This window comes from Lactuca virosa, chromosome 5 (genome assembly GCF_052849685.1).
Source record: "Lactuca virosa cultivar CGN04683 chromosome 5, Lactuca_virosa_CGN04683_v6, whole genome shotgun sequence".
Lineage (NCBI taxonomy): Eukaryota > Viridiplantae > Streptophyta > Magnoliopsida > Asterales > Asteraceae > Lactuca > Lactuca virosa.
This window is the reverse complement of record NC_136430.1, coordinates 56,285,697-56,299,245: the sequence shown is the minus strand read 5'-3', so window position 1 is coordinate 56,299,245 and position 13,549 is coordinate 56,285,697.

Sequence of the window (13,549 nt, the reverse complement as noted above, 5' to 3'; positions counted from 1 at the left end):
AGGATTGATATCAGTAAAACACTTTCTACATGTTCTTCAATTTTCAATTTTGACTCTATATGTCCTTCTCTGAATGACCAATAGTCAATGATTCAACGAAACCACATATAGTTGAACAAATTCTTCGAAAAGACTGTAGCTACTCATTAATTTTCAAAAGAAAATAACCATACAGGGGATCACCCTAAAACAAAATCGAAAGTGCCACCATGTAAGTACATTGATGTGTGTTTTTATATATATAAATTGACTGCTCAAGTTTTAAACTTATAAAATTGATTTTATCGCAACCGGACGAATAAACACACTAGGCAGTGTACCTAATCATGAAATAGTATAGTTGTGGTAAGACCAGGTGTCGAACATAAAGGGAACAACGGTGAATTATTTTTGAGTTATTGATTATAGGTTACACTAAACACACAAAAAAAAAACAGTAAAGAGGGGTTTTATGGAATTAAAATCTCAAATCAAATAAACAGGTAAATAGCAAATCTCGATAAATTGATTGAAGACGAATCTCTTTAGTTACTTTGGTTTAGATAAATTACATCTCAAAATCATATATAATTGCTCACACAGAAGTTATTTATTCTTTGTTCACTGATTGCTAATTTGACTAGTTTGTAGGTTTAGACAACTATTCCTTTGACTTTCAAGACTTTTAGTAACAGTGATCAAGTGCATTAATTATCCTAAAAATCAGTATTCAGTTCGTATTATGAGAGACTTGAACTACTAGCATCAAGATCGTGAAGCTAATTACATATGAATGGTCATCACATGTAGATTTACATATTTAAATCACAAACTTACTGTTTAACCATAGGTTTTTATCAAACACTAGTCATACAAATTTATAACTCATAAACTCATGATTCAAGCACATCAAACTAGATTGTTCATCTAACCTAACAATGCTCAACAATAAACAGATAATAATGCAACTTCAACACATAAGGATCTTTATCAAGCAGTCATAATAAATTGAATAAGAACAAATAAACCTCAATGCAATTAATCCACACATTCAAGAATTCATCTAATCATAAACGCAAAGAAAAAAGGTTTTTACATCCCTAAATCAGAAAGTAAATGCATAAAGATCCACATTGGAGTGCTAATCGCAGTCGGAACAACGAACCAAATGATTTCTGGCATGAAGCCACTCTCTAATCCTTCATATCTTCGCTCCTATCAGCTTAACGGCCTTCCGGCCGCCTTTTAGTCCCTTAAAATGGCAGAAAATATGTTTCGTGTCGACCAAGGATGGATAAAAGTCATAATCTTCCTTTAGGTTAACGAAAATGCCAATATATATGTTTTTAAATCGACGTCATAGACTGGAGGTACATATAGTTACGCTGGACGTAAGGTAGTAAAAATGCATCTTGACCCAGCCGTGTATGCTGGGAGTACTCACCATTACGCTGAGCATGAAGGGCTACTTCAGCCAACTTCTTCATTATTGCAATCCAACGCCATTTTCCAGCCTTTTCGCTTCGTTTTCGCTCTATCAACATATTATACCTGTAAAATATAAATTAAATTATCATAAGTACCTTTTAGTTCCAAATAACATAAAAACATAGTATAAAATAATAAGAAAATGCCATAAATATATGGATAAAATAGACGTTATCAAACTACCCCACACTAGTCTTTTGCTTGCCCCAAGCAAAACTGGTTTTTATTATCATATCATCAAATCAAATCCCTAGTCACCAACATCGCACAAGACAATCCATTTTAAACTTCTCCATTACATCAAGAACACAATACATGTATTTGTGTCTAATTCCTATAAACTTCCCTAATCCTAAATACTCACAATCCTGATAAACACTTCCTAGTTATTCTGAACAACATTCATTTTATGCATCCCTCCGAATATATCCTCAACAAACTTTTTTAACCTCAAGGTAATTTTTGGTTAAGCCCCCAAGCATACATATGGAAAAATAACCAAGAAAGAAAAATTACAATAAATAATAACTTGGTAAATTGCCTTATTCCTGAATCTTCACGATCTTCATACTTTGATAGCTTTTAGTCACTCAACAACTTTTGACAATTTTTTTTAGTAAATCACTTTTTTTTTCTCTCAAAACTAAAAAACTAAAATAAAAACATGTGCTTAAGCAAAGGAACTTAACTTCAACCCTTATTGGTTAAAGGTATTAGTCTAGAGTGCAATAACTACTTAAGTTCTCATGGATACATTCCTGGTACACGATGCTAAACATATTATGTCCCTCAAACTAAACAAGGTTATATTTTTGTCCCATGATATCACTAGGACAGGGAAGCCACAAATACACTAGAACATATGTTGGCTCAAATAAACATCGAGGCTCACATCGGATCGTCCCACAAAACACTAGCAACCTAGGTCTCTACACAATAATACAACAATTTAATTTAAAATGTAACTAGATTTTCAAAATTAGACTAACTTTACAAGTGTTTATTATTATTATTTTTTTAAAATTTTCCAATCTAGAAATGTCAATTAATCTTGAAATTTAATTTTAGATTTCGACCCCCTGCCCCACACTTAATTCATGTAATGTCCCCATTTCATGCAAAAAACAATTAAAGAACATAAAAATAAAGAGGGAGAAAAAGGAACGGACTCCCCTGGGGTAGTAGTGGTGAGATCGAAATGAATGGGGGCTGCTAAAAGTCGCTCCAAAATTTGTTGGAAGACTAGAAACTGTAATTTATGCTTTCTTCTCAGATTGGGACCTTGTTGCGCGAAACGATTGGAAAAAACAACATATAACAGAAAACATGAAGACCCTATTCTCGTGTGAATAAGTGACCCCACACTTATGTGATACAATGCCTCTCGTGAAGTATCTATCATGACAAAATTGCACTCGGTCCTAGTGGCTGAACTTACTGCCAACATTCTAAAGGCGAAAGTTCTACAAAAATCTAAAAGATCAAAGAGCATTAACATGGAAAACAAAATTACATCAACTAAGAATAAAATCAAACATCCTAATTTAAACAAATTAAATACACACCAAAATAGAATAAAACTACTAAGTCTACTAAATCACAATAAACTAAAAACTAAAAAATCAAAAGGATAACTGCAGTCACTCGTCATCCCGTTGTTGCGTCCCAGATGTGCCTGCTCCATCACCCTATTGTCGATATGGTGGAGGAAAAGGAACTGGATGATGATAACCATGAGAAGCAAAAAAACCAGTCAATGTCCCTTCAAACCACTGTTGCCTAGTCTCGACCACATCAAACTAGGCATCCATGCGTTGACCAAGGTAATGTATATCGATCTCCTACTGCTACACTCCTCGTGGAGCATATCTACCCCTCCCTCATCTATGTGGCTTCGGCGCTGCTGCGCCCTCCTCTGGTGTTGCGTCATCGAGTCATATCCTCAAAATACCATCATCACCATGCACAATGACCCTCATCGACTCCAACATCTTTAAACTCATCACCCTCGTGTCCTAATGCACCATCGACCTCGTGATCTCTCTCGTCAATAGTAAATATGATCTATCCAAATGAGTGATGAAGTGCTAACCACAAATTGGACTATCATCGCAAAGCCTCCTGTCCATTCGCCCCATATATGTAGCTAAAGAAATTAGGAGGTTCAGGTGCCTCCCTGGAGTAACAAGTGTCCATAGGAAAAGTAAATCAGTCGAAGGCACCCTCTCGCTATTCTTGTGATGCGTGAGAGAGTTAGAAATTAAACGATGCGACAATCTATAAGTGGTGGAACGAATCATGTTGCCTCGTGCAGTCGACGGAATATACCCTCCACCTGTAAGCTCAGCCCAAAATAAACTCTCGCTATAATCATCAGGCGGTCCTGTAACACAATCATCAAGAAATGCCTAAAAGTGGACACTCCTCGTCTCGTCTAAAGTGTAAACTCCCACTCTCACAACAAGCTCAATAGCACTGCACTCCATGCTAACTCCACCAAGTCGAAAAGAAATGGTTGTCCTATCACCAGGAGCCTTCCTAGGATCAAAGGCAACTGTAGCATAAAAATCCAACAAAAATACTCGGTAGATAGGTTCCTGAATCTTGAACAATCTATCCCAACCACGACATACAAACAAGGGCACACCACCTGCGTCCAAGTGGGTCCATGTCAAAAAATCCAGAATCAGTTCATCGAGTCCAGTTTGGGATGCCAATCCCCAATCGAATGATGGTGCGATGTTTATTTCCTTAGTGAGCAACAAACTAAGCTTGCCTTGATATCTAGAACATGTTCCTTCATTCAAAGTCCGTTGGAATTACAAAAATCAATGATCGGTAATTTCCTCGGGAGGTTGATTTTGATTTCTGCTTTGATTTTCCCTAGCCATAATCCTGCAAAAACTAAGCACAAACAACCACCCCAAAACAAATATTAACATATTAAGATTTTTTTTGTTGGGCAGTCTCAAGTAGGGATGAGATTTAGGATCGGAACCGGAACTGTTAGAATCGAAATATATAGAACCGGTTCTGGTTTTGGGTTTAAAAATTGGCTTTATCTGGGTTCCAAGTAATCCGGGTTTGGGTCCATGGGGTCCGTATAAACCGGGTCTAAGAACCGGAACCGGTGTTATTAACCGGAAGCCCTTTTAGGGGCCGGAACCAATTTCTTTGAAACGTTTAAAACATGCATATCTCATTCGTTTTAACTCGGATTGACATACAGTTTTTTCCAACGTGTAGTTTAGAGTTTGTACAAGATTTTATACTATAAATTTGTCATTTTTAGTTTTATATTCATTAATTTACAGTACCCCAAAGTCAAGATATCAAAGCTAGAATTTTTTAGTTTTTCAGGTTTTTTGTATTATGTGAAAATTTTAAAACATGTATATCTAATTTGTTTGAAGTTTGACTGACATGCGGTTTTTTCCAACATGCAGTTTAGAGTTTGTACATGATTTTAGACTATAGTTTTGTCATTTTTTGGTTTAATATTCAATTACTTACAGTCCCCCGAAGTCGAGATATCAAAGATGAAAATTTTCAACTTTTCAGCTATTTGTTTTTGTATTTTGTATTATTTGAAAACGTTAACACATGCATATCTCATTCGTTTAAAGTCGATTTACATGCGGTTTTTTCTGGAGTGTAGTTTAGAGTTTGTACATGATTTTAGACTATAATTTTGTCAATTTTGGTTTCATATTTAATGACTTAATGTCCCCCGAAGTCGGGATATCAATATGAAAATTTTCAAAGTTCAACCCACTAAGTAAGTAATTGCCAAAAATTCCGGTTTTTTTGGGTTTTCCGGTTCTAAACCCACTTTATCCGGTTCCAACCTACCCACTTTGATGTTTCCGGGTTTTCCGGTTCTAAAACCACTTTACCCGGTACCGTACCCGGAACCGAACCGAAACATGTTCCTATATACCGATCCGGTTTCCGGTTCTACAAAATTTCGTTAACCGGTTCTGGGTTTTCCGGGTCCGGGTGCATCCGGTCCGGGTTTGGACCCATTTTCATCCCTAGTCTCAAGTACGCTATGTGTACTTCCTGCGTACGCACGCTTGGCACAATCTCTGTTTCTTCCAATCAAGGTCCAGACCATAAATCAAGCAAAGGATTAATTCTAAGGGTCGTAATATATCCAACAAAGCATTATTGAACACCAATTTCATGAAAAATCGGACACAAATCATAAATGGTATAAACCTTAGAAATCAAAATTCTCCCAATGCAGCAAAATCGTGAAATTAAACCACAATCTAAGTGAAAAGGATTAACAAGTAACATACCTTAGTGTCGATTTCAGAAAAAGAAGACAAAAAATCGTAGCTTTTGTGAAGAATTGCCGATACAGTCGAGAGAAGTTTGAAAAATGTGTGGAAAGTGAAAAGAGATCAGGTAAGAAAAGTTTAACTTGGGTTGAAGTATGTTGGGCGTAAGAATCAGGTATGCTGGGCGTACGCGATGAAGCCAGATTCCGAAAACGTGCATCTTCTCGTTACACGGGGCGTAATAACATCATACGTCGGGCATAAAATTTCTTTTTTTAAAAAAAATCTTCTAATATTTTTTTTCTTTTTCATTCTAACACCCTTGGGCACTTTAGTATATTTTAATTCTGTAAAACAACAGTAGGAATCCTCCGACAAGTGACACATTATCAAAGAAATTAAAAATAAAATATAACTAAAAATTAAAAACAAATAACGAATAATCAAACAAACCAAATCAATTGAAAATTGTTCCCCGGCAACGACGCCAAAAACTTGATGTGTTTATATATATATATATATATATATATATATATATATATATATATATATATATATATATATATATATATATGAATTACTGCTCAAGTTTTTAATTTATAAAACTGATTTTATCGCAACCGAACTAATAAACACTAGGTTGTGTACCTAATCATGCAATAGTATAGTTACGGTAAGACCAACTGTCGAACACAATGGGAACGATGGTGAATTAATTTGGAGTTTTGATTATAGGTTACACTAAACACACAAAAACAGTAAATAGGGGTTTTATGGACTTAAAATCCCAAATCAAATAAACAGCTAAACAACAAATCTCGATAAATTGACTGATGAAGAATCTCTTTAGGTACTTTGGTTTAGACAAATTACATCTCAAAATCATAGATAATTGCTCACACAGAAGTTATTTATTTTATTCCTAGTTTGACTACTTTATAGGTCTAGACAACTAATCCTTTGACTTTCAAGACTTTTAGTAACAGTAATCAACTGCACTAACTATCCTAAAAATCAGTTTTCAATTCGTATTATGAGAGACTTGAACTATTACCATCAAGATCATGAAGCTAATTATATATAAATGGTCATCACATGTAGACTTACACATTTAAATCACAAACTTACTGTTTAACCCTAGGTTTTGATCAAACACTAGTCTTACAAATTTATAACTCATAAACTCATATGATTCAAGCACATCAAACTAGATTGTTCATCTAACCTAACAATGCTCAACAATAAACAGATAAGAATGCAACTTCAACACATAAGGATCTTTATCAAGCAATCATAATAAATTGAATAAGAACAAATAAACCTCAACGCAATTAATCCACAGATTCAAGAATTCATCTAATCATAAACGCAAAGCAAAAAGGTTTTTACATCCCTAAATCAAAAAGTAAATGCATAAAGAATCACATTGGAACGCTAATCGTGGTCGGAACAACGAACCAAATGATTTCCGGCTTGAATCCGCTCTCTAATCCTTCAGATCTTCGCTCCTATTTGCTTAACGGCCTTCCGACTGCCTTTTAGACCATCAAAATGGCACAAAATATGTTTGTTATCGACCAAGGATGGATAAAAGTCGTAATCTCCTTTTAGGTTAACGAAAAATGGAAATATATATGTTTTTAAATCGACGTCGTACGCTGGGCGTACATATAGTTACGTTGGGCGTAAGTTAGTAAAAATGCTTCTTGACCCAGCCGCGTACGCTGGACGTAATGGGCTGTTTAAGCCAACTTCCTCATTATTGCAATCCAACTCCATGTTCCAGCTTTTTCGCTTCCTTTTCCCTCTAGCAACATATTATACCTGTAAAATATAAATTAAAGTATTATAAGTACCTTTTTAGTTCCAAATAGCTAAAAACATAGTATAAAATAATAAGAAAACGCCATAAATATATGTATAAACTAGACGTTATCATACATCAATGTTCATGTCAATTAGAATAGAAAAATATCAAACTTACAAGGTAGGTCTGTAACGTCCCAAAAATAATAACATAAAATTTTCATTTTATGATAAGTAAATCGTTAATACATATCATTTCTATAAAACCATGGTAGTCAAGACTTATGTGACATCCCCATTTTTCACGGCCAGAAAAGACCGATTTTGTTTATGCTTTGTTTGAAAATCAGAGTAACATTTTAAATAAAAGTGTTGCGGTATTTGTTCCCAGAAAAAAAAACGCTATAAATATGTTACCAAAACATTTCCAAAGAAATGTATTTTTATTCATTTTAAAACATTGGGATGTTATCGTCAATACGGAAACATAAGCATAAACAGAACTTACATTCATTATCACTAGTGATTTATATCTCCTTAATCCCTCAATATAATGTAACCTCATATCGACACTTGTGATACAAATAAACAGAGTGAGTCAGGTTGGGAAACCTGGTGAGTACATAGGGATTTCAATCCCACAATGTTATATCATATATATATATATATATATATATATATATATATATATATATATATATTAGATCTCGCAAAGTATACAATTTCCCCATATATATAATCGACTCTTACCCCACCCCGTCAATCCTTACAACGAGACTATCCATACTCTCGGACCTTAAATTTTACCTCTTACTCCCGGATCTAATCCATGCTCTCGAATCAATATTTGTGCCCATTCCATACTCTCGGATTAGGGACAAATGTCTATGTCTAAATCCATGCTTCCGGATTAATGACGGATAACTATGTCCATACTCACGGACTAAGGACAATTGACTATGTCTTAATCCATACTCTTGGATTATTGACAATTGACTAAGTCTAATCCAGACTCTCAGACTAGGGACGAATAACTATGTCTAATCCATGCTTCCGGATTAATGACATGTTTAAGGGTTAAATTCTCCGTGTATATCTCACTCGTACTCATAAGAAAAAATACTACCCGATATTCCTCATAATTAATTTAGGTTAACTCTTTATCCTAAATCTTCATATATTATCAGGTATGTTCTTGAACACGTATTTCAGGCAACATCAAATAATACGCACATAAACATATATTTAATACTTCAATCAATACATGTATTAAAATCATGTTCATGAGAGAGACTATGCACTCACTTGTTAAAGTGACGATTCCAAACTCGGACAGCGCTTCGCTTCTTAACAATATAATTTCCTTCGACGAAACCTAGTATTATTACCACTAGATTTTAGTCTAATATTCACCGTGACTAATTATTAGTCTAGATTCGTCATTAACTCGGAGTCTACTTCATGATCTATCAAGTAAGGAACCACCTGGTAGGATCATATCAGAGGTAGGGTCCGTTTGGTATACGAAGTATACTGTTTGGAAATCCCACTTTAAACACCTCACTAAATCACAGCCTAGACATCATCATATTAAGTAGATCAATTAGTATAACGAATTTGAATCACTGATAAATCTTATTTATAGGTCCATAATAACGATATTATATTTATATATAAGCTATATTTAAAGAACGGTAGGCGTATCTCATTTACAACGGGTTTTTATTAAAAACCGGGCTTCGGTGGAGCAGCGTTTCCGAGCCGAAAAGCTCTTTTTCTCGATGCCGTCGGGAGCTCCGGGGCTTCCTTCGGCTGCTAGGGTGTTTTCCTAGGCTTTAGGGGGGTTTAGGGGCTACAGAGAGAAAGTATAGAGAGAAATAAGTGATGTAATGGTGTGTGAAATCCGGCAGCCCTCGCATGCCTTTTATAGGCGCTGAGCTACGGTCTACGCGCTGCGTTCCTCGGACGCACGACGCTCTTGGTCTACGCTGCGCGTTCGTACTGTCACGTGTCTGAAGCTCCATGGTGCGACGTGGTAGATCCGAGGCCGAGGGTTTCTACGCAGTGCACTCCTTCTTCGTACGCGAGGCGCTCCTTGGCTACGCTGGGCGTAGCCTCACGACCAGTCTCGCAATTTGCTATCCCAACTTCTAAAATTCATAACTTTCGCATACGAGCTTCGTTTTCGACGTTCTTTATATCCACGCGTAGGCGGGACCGTACTCTACAACTTTCGCTTAGACTCCGTCGGCTAAATTTGACTTTATTTTTAAAGTTATATTTTTAACAGACCGGGACATGAATAGTCGTTAAAAATTCATAACTTCTTCATCCGACGTCCGTTTTCTTCTCTCTTTTTATCGTTACGCTACTATTAATGAGATATTCGATTCTCGTTTAGTTTGTGTCGGCTAAAAATCGCTCGATCTAATATTCGAACTCCGGGCTGCATACTATTAAGCTGAAACTTCGAAAAATCATAACTTCCTCATACGAATTCAGATTTGGGTGTTCTTTTTATTCACGCTCTTGGTTTAACGTATTCTACGACTTTCGTTTAGATTGCTAAGGCTAAAAATCACTCTATCGTAAATTCACTATTTACGTCACGTAGTATCGTGCTGTTTTGTCGTGAAACTTCGACGGACCATAACTTCTTCGTTATAACTCGGATTTCAGCGTTCTTTATATGTACGGAACCCTTGTGACATATGCTACAACTTTCATTAAGATTATTCATTCCAAATAATCTTATATCAAAAAGTCATTTTCGACACTTATTGTCTCTAAATTGACTAGCCCGGATCTACGGGCGTTACAATTATCTCCCCCTTAGGATGATTACGTCCCGGAATCATCAACGAAATAGGGCTTGTATAATGATTCCATACGTTATCTCTTCATCCTAGTTAATAACCGTAACTTCTATGTTGCTTCGAACGAGTATCTAACTCTTGGACTCCTTGACTGCAGGAGGTGCTCGATCTTGCACCTGCTACCTATCTCACGTTAGACTCCAAATTATGACCTTCAAGTCGCAATCTCGATCGTTATTGGAGACTCCTTCTTATTCTTAACAAACTTAAGATAAGTTCTTTTATTACTACAATGGACCGATGTGTCATATTCTAATGACCTATCATCGTATGTTGCAACGCTTAGACTCATGTCTCTTAGAGTCAAATTCCAGAACAGACTATACCTTCCTTCATGCTCTAATGTGATATAATCACATCTTAAAAGGTAGCATTTCTAGCTACAAGCAACTATCGCGATACCTCTACTGATCGCTTTGATTATCTTTTATTTCAATCTTCCGGCTTAAGTCAGATGCTACATCGAACTTGGTTCTCTGAACCACGTAACATACTCATCGTAGTTGGACTCAATTTGATATGACCACTAGGGTCAGAATAACAATCATCTTCTTAGTCATTATCGAAATGATGGTAACGACAGACGTGAACAAAACAGAATCAATTACTAGTGCCTTGGTAACCTTGTGACTTTCCCTGATCCAAGCGTGAGTCCTGTGCTTCCGGTAGTATAGGCCTCTACTACTATTCACACCTACTCATAATCGTCCCAAGTATTGTCCCTCAATTTATCCAAGTCACCATACAAGAAAATCACACAATCATTCAACACATCAGATAACAAAACAAAGGTTTTATATTATTCCTTGAAACGATTACATAGGTGTTCAAGTTCACCCTAGACTATGCCTCTAATAGGCTACACCATACGATACTATCCACACGGCTACTGCATAACTCGATCTTTGGATATGAAGTCCTCATCCTTGATTCCTTGAGTTGTTATCTGCTTCGTCAAGGATCATGTGGAATGCCCTTGGCTTTGGCGGCACATTTGGCTTTGTGGCTTCTTCTCTCCCTGGACAGTCTTGCTTGAAGTGTCCTTCTTTACCACACTTAAAGCAGACTTCTATTTTGGTTGTGCATTCGTTGGCGTAATGACCAGTCTTCCCGCATTTGAAGCATGTCATCTCTTTAGAGCATCCCCCAGTGTGCTTCCTTTTTCACTTGTCACACCCTTGTGCTCCTTCTTCGAACTTCTTCGAACCAGACTTCGAGAATTTTCTCTTCTCGTCGAACCTTGTGGGTCCTTCAAACTTTCTCTTCTCACCAACTTCAACCTTGCTGGCGGTTCTTCCCTTGATCATGTTTTCAACAGACTTGGTAGCTCAGATAGCTGCCTCTAGAGTAGGTGCCTGTCGTACTGGCACCGCATACTCCCATGGAAGTCCCTTTGCGTATTTGTCGATTTTTGTCAGCTCGTATGGGACAAGGCGTAAAGCAAACTCCATTTTGTCCGTGTAGTTGTTGGTGTATTCATCGATGGACATGCTTCCTTTCTTCAAAGTCAGGAGGTTTTCTAGCTCGAGCAGATTTTGGGCTGAGCAATACTTGTGCTTGAAATGCACCAAAAACTCTATCCAAGTCAGTTGCAGGGGCTCATTGGGGCTTAGAGTCTTCCCCAGGGTGTTCCACTAGCGAACAACGCCTCCTCTAAACTGATACACTGCAAACGTGGTTTGTAGCTTGCCTTTGCAACCACATGTCATGAAGGCTAGTTCCATCTCCGAGATCCAATCCATAACAACGATCGGATCTTCCTTCCCAGTGAAAGTCGATGGCTTGCAAGTTAGAAAATCTTTGTACTTGTATCCATTCCTCTCTACTCCGTCATCTTGGTTGTTCCTCCTAATCACCGGTGGATCAGCTTGACCAACAGTTCTGCTATAATTTCCCTCCCCAGATTGCCAATCATTCAATTCGGGCTGCTCAATAGGCATCGTAGGTTCATCCCTATCTTGTAGCAGTAGTCGCCTTGTTTCCTCCATTTGATGATCCAACATCATCTGGATCATCGCTTGTACCCCACCATTGTGATTGGCTCAGGTGCAGTTGCTACCTCTGGTGCACGTTCAATCATAGGCCGCTGATTATCATATCCGTTAACATTTCCGAGTCCGCTTCGAGTCCTTACCATGTCGATCTATACACCAATTTAAACGCTCGGCGTGTAGTGACGAGAATTTAGATACGAAAGATTTTATTTACGATCGACGTGTAAATTTCCTTATTACTCCGAAGGTTACATGCCAGTTCTAATACCGTAATCAAACGTTTAGAAATCTAAGCACATAAAGTTTCCAGATCCGGTCGGCAACAGACCATGAATCCGATCATATATATCATAAATCATTTAGCACATAAAAGCATGTTAGGCATTTTCTCTAAATAAGCTAGTCCTTATGTCTATTCAGGTGTATTACCTAAATTTATTAGACACACTCCTCACGATCAATGCTTAGCATTCTGAGTTTAAGTCTAGAAATAAATCCTTATTCCTAGTTCGCTTAAACTAATGCTCTGATACCAACTGTGACATCCCCATTTTTCACGGCCAGAAAAGATTGATTTTGTTTATGCTTTGTATGAAAATCAGAGTAACATTTTAAATAAAAGTGTTGCAGAATTTGTTCCCAGAAAAAACACGATAAATATGTTATCAAAGCATTTCCGAAGAAATGTATTTTTATTCATTTTAAAACATTGGGATGTCATCGTCAATACGGAAACATAAGCATAAACAGAACTTACATTCATTATCACTAGTGATTTATATCTCCCTAATCCCTCAGTATAATGTAACATCATATCGACACATGTGATACAAATAAACTGAGTGGGTCAGGTTAAGAAACCTGGTGAGTACATAGGGATTTCAATCCCACAATGTTATATCATACATATATATATATATATATATATATATATATATATATATATATATATATTAGATCTCACAAAATATACAATTTCCCCATATATATAATCGACTCTTACCCCACCCCTTCAATCCTTACAACGAGACTATCGTACTCTCGGACCTTAAATTTTACCTCTTACTCCCGGATCTAATCCATGCTCTCGGATCAATATTTGTGCCCATTCCATACTCTC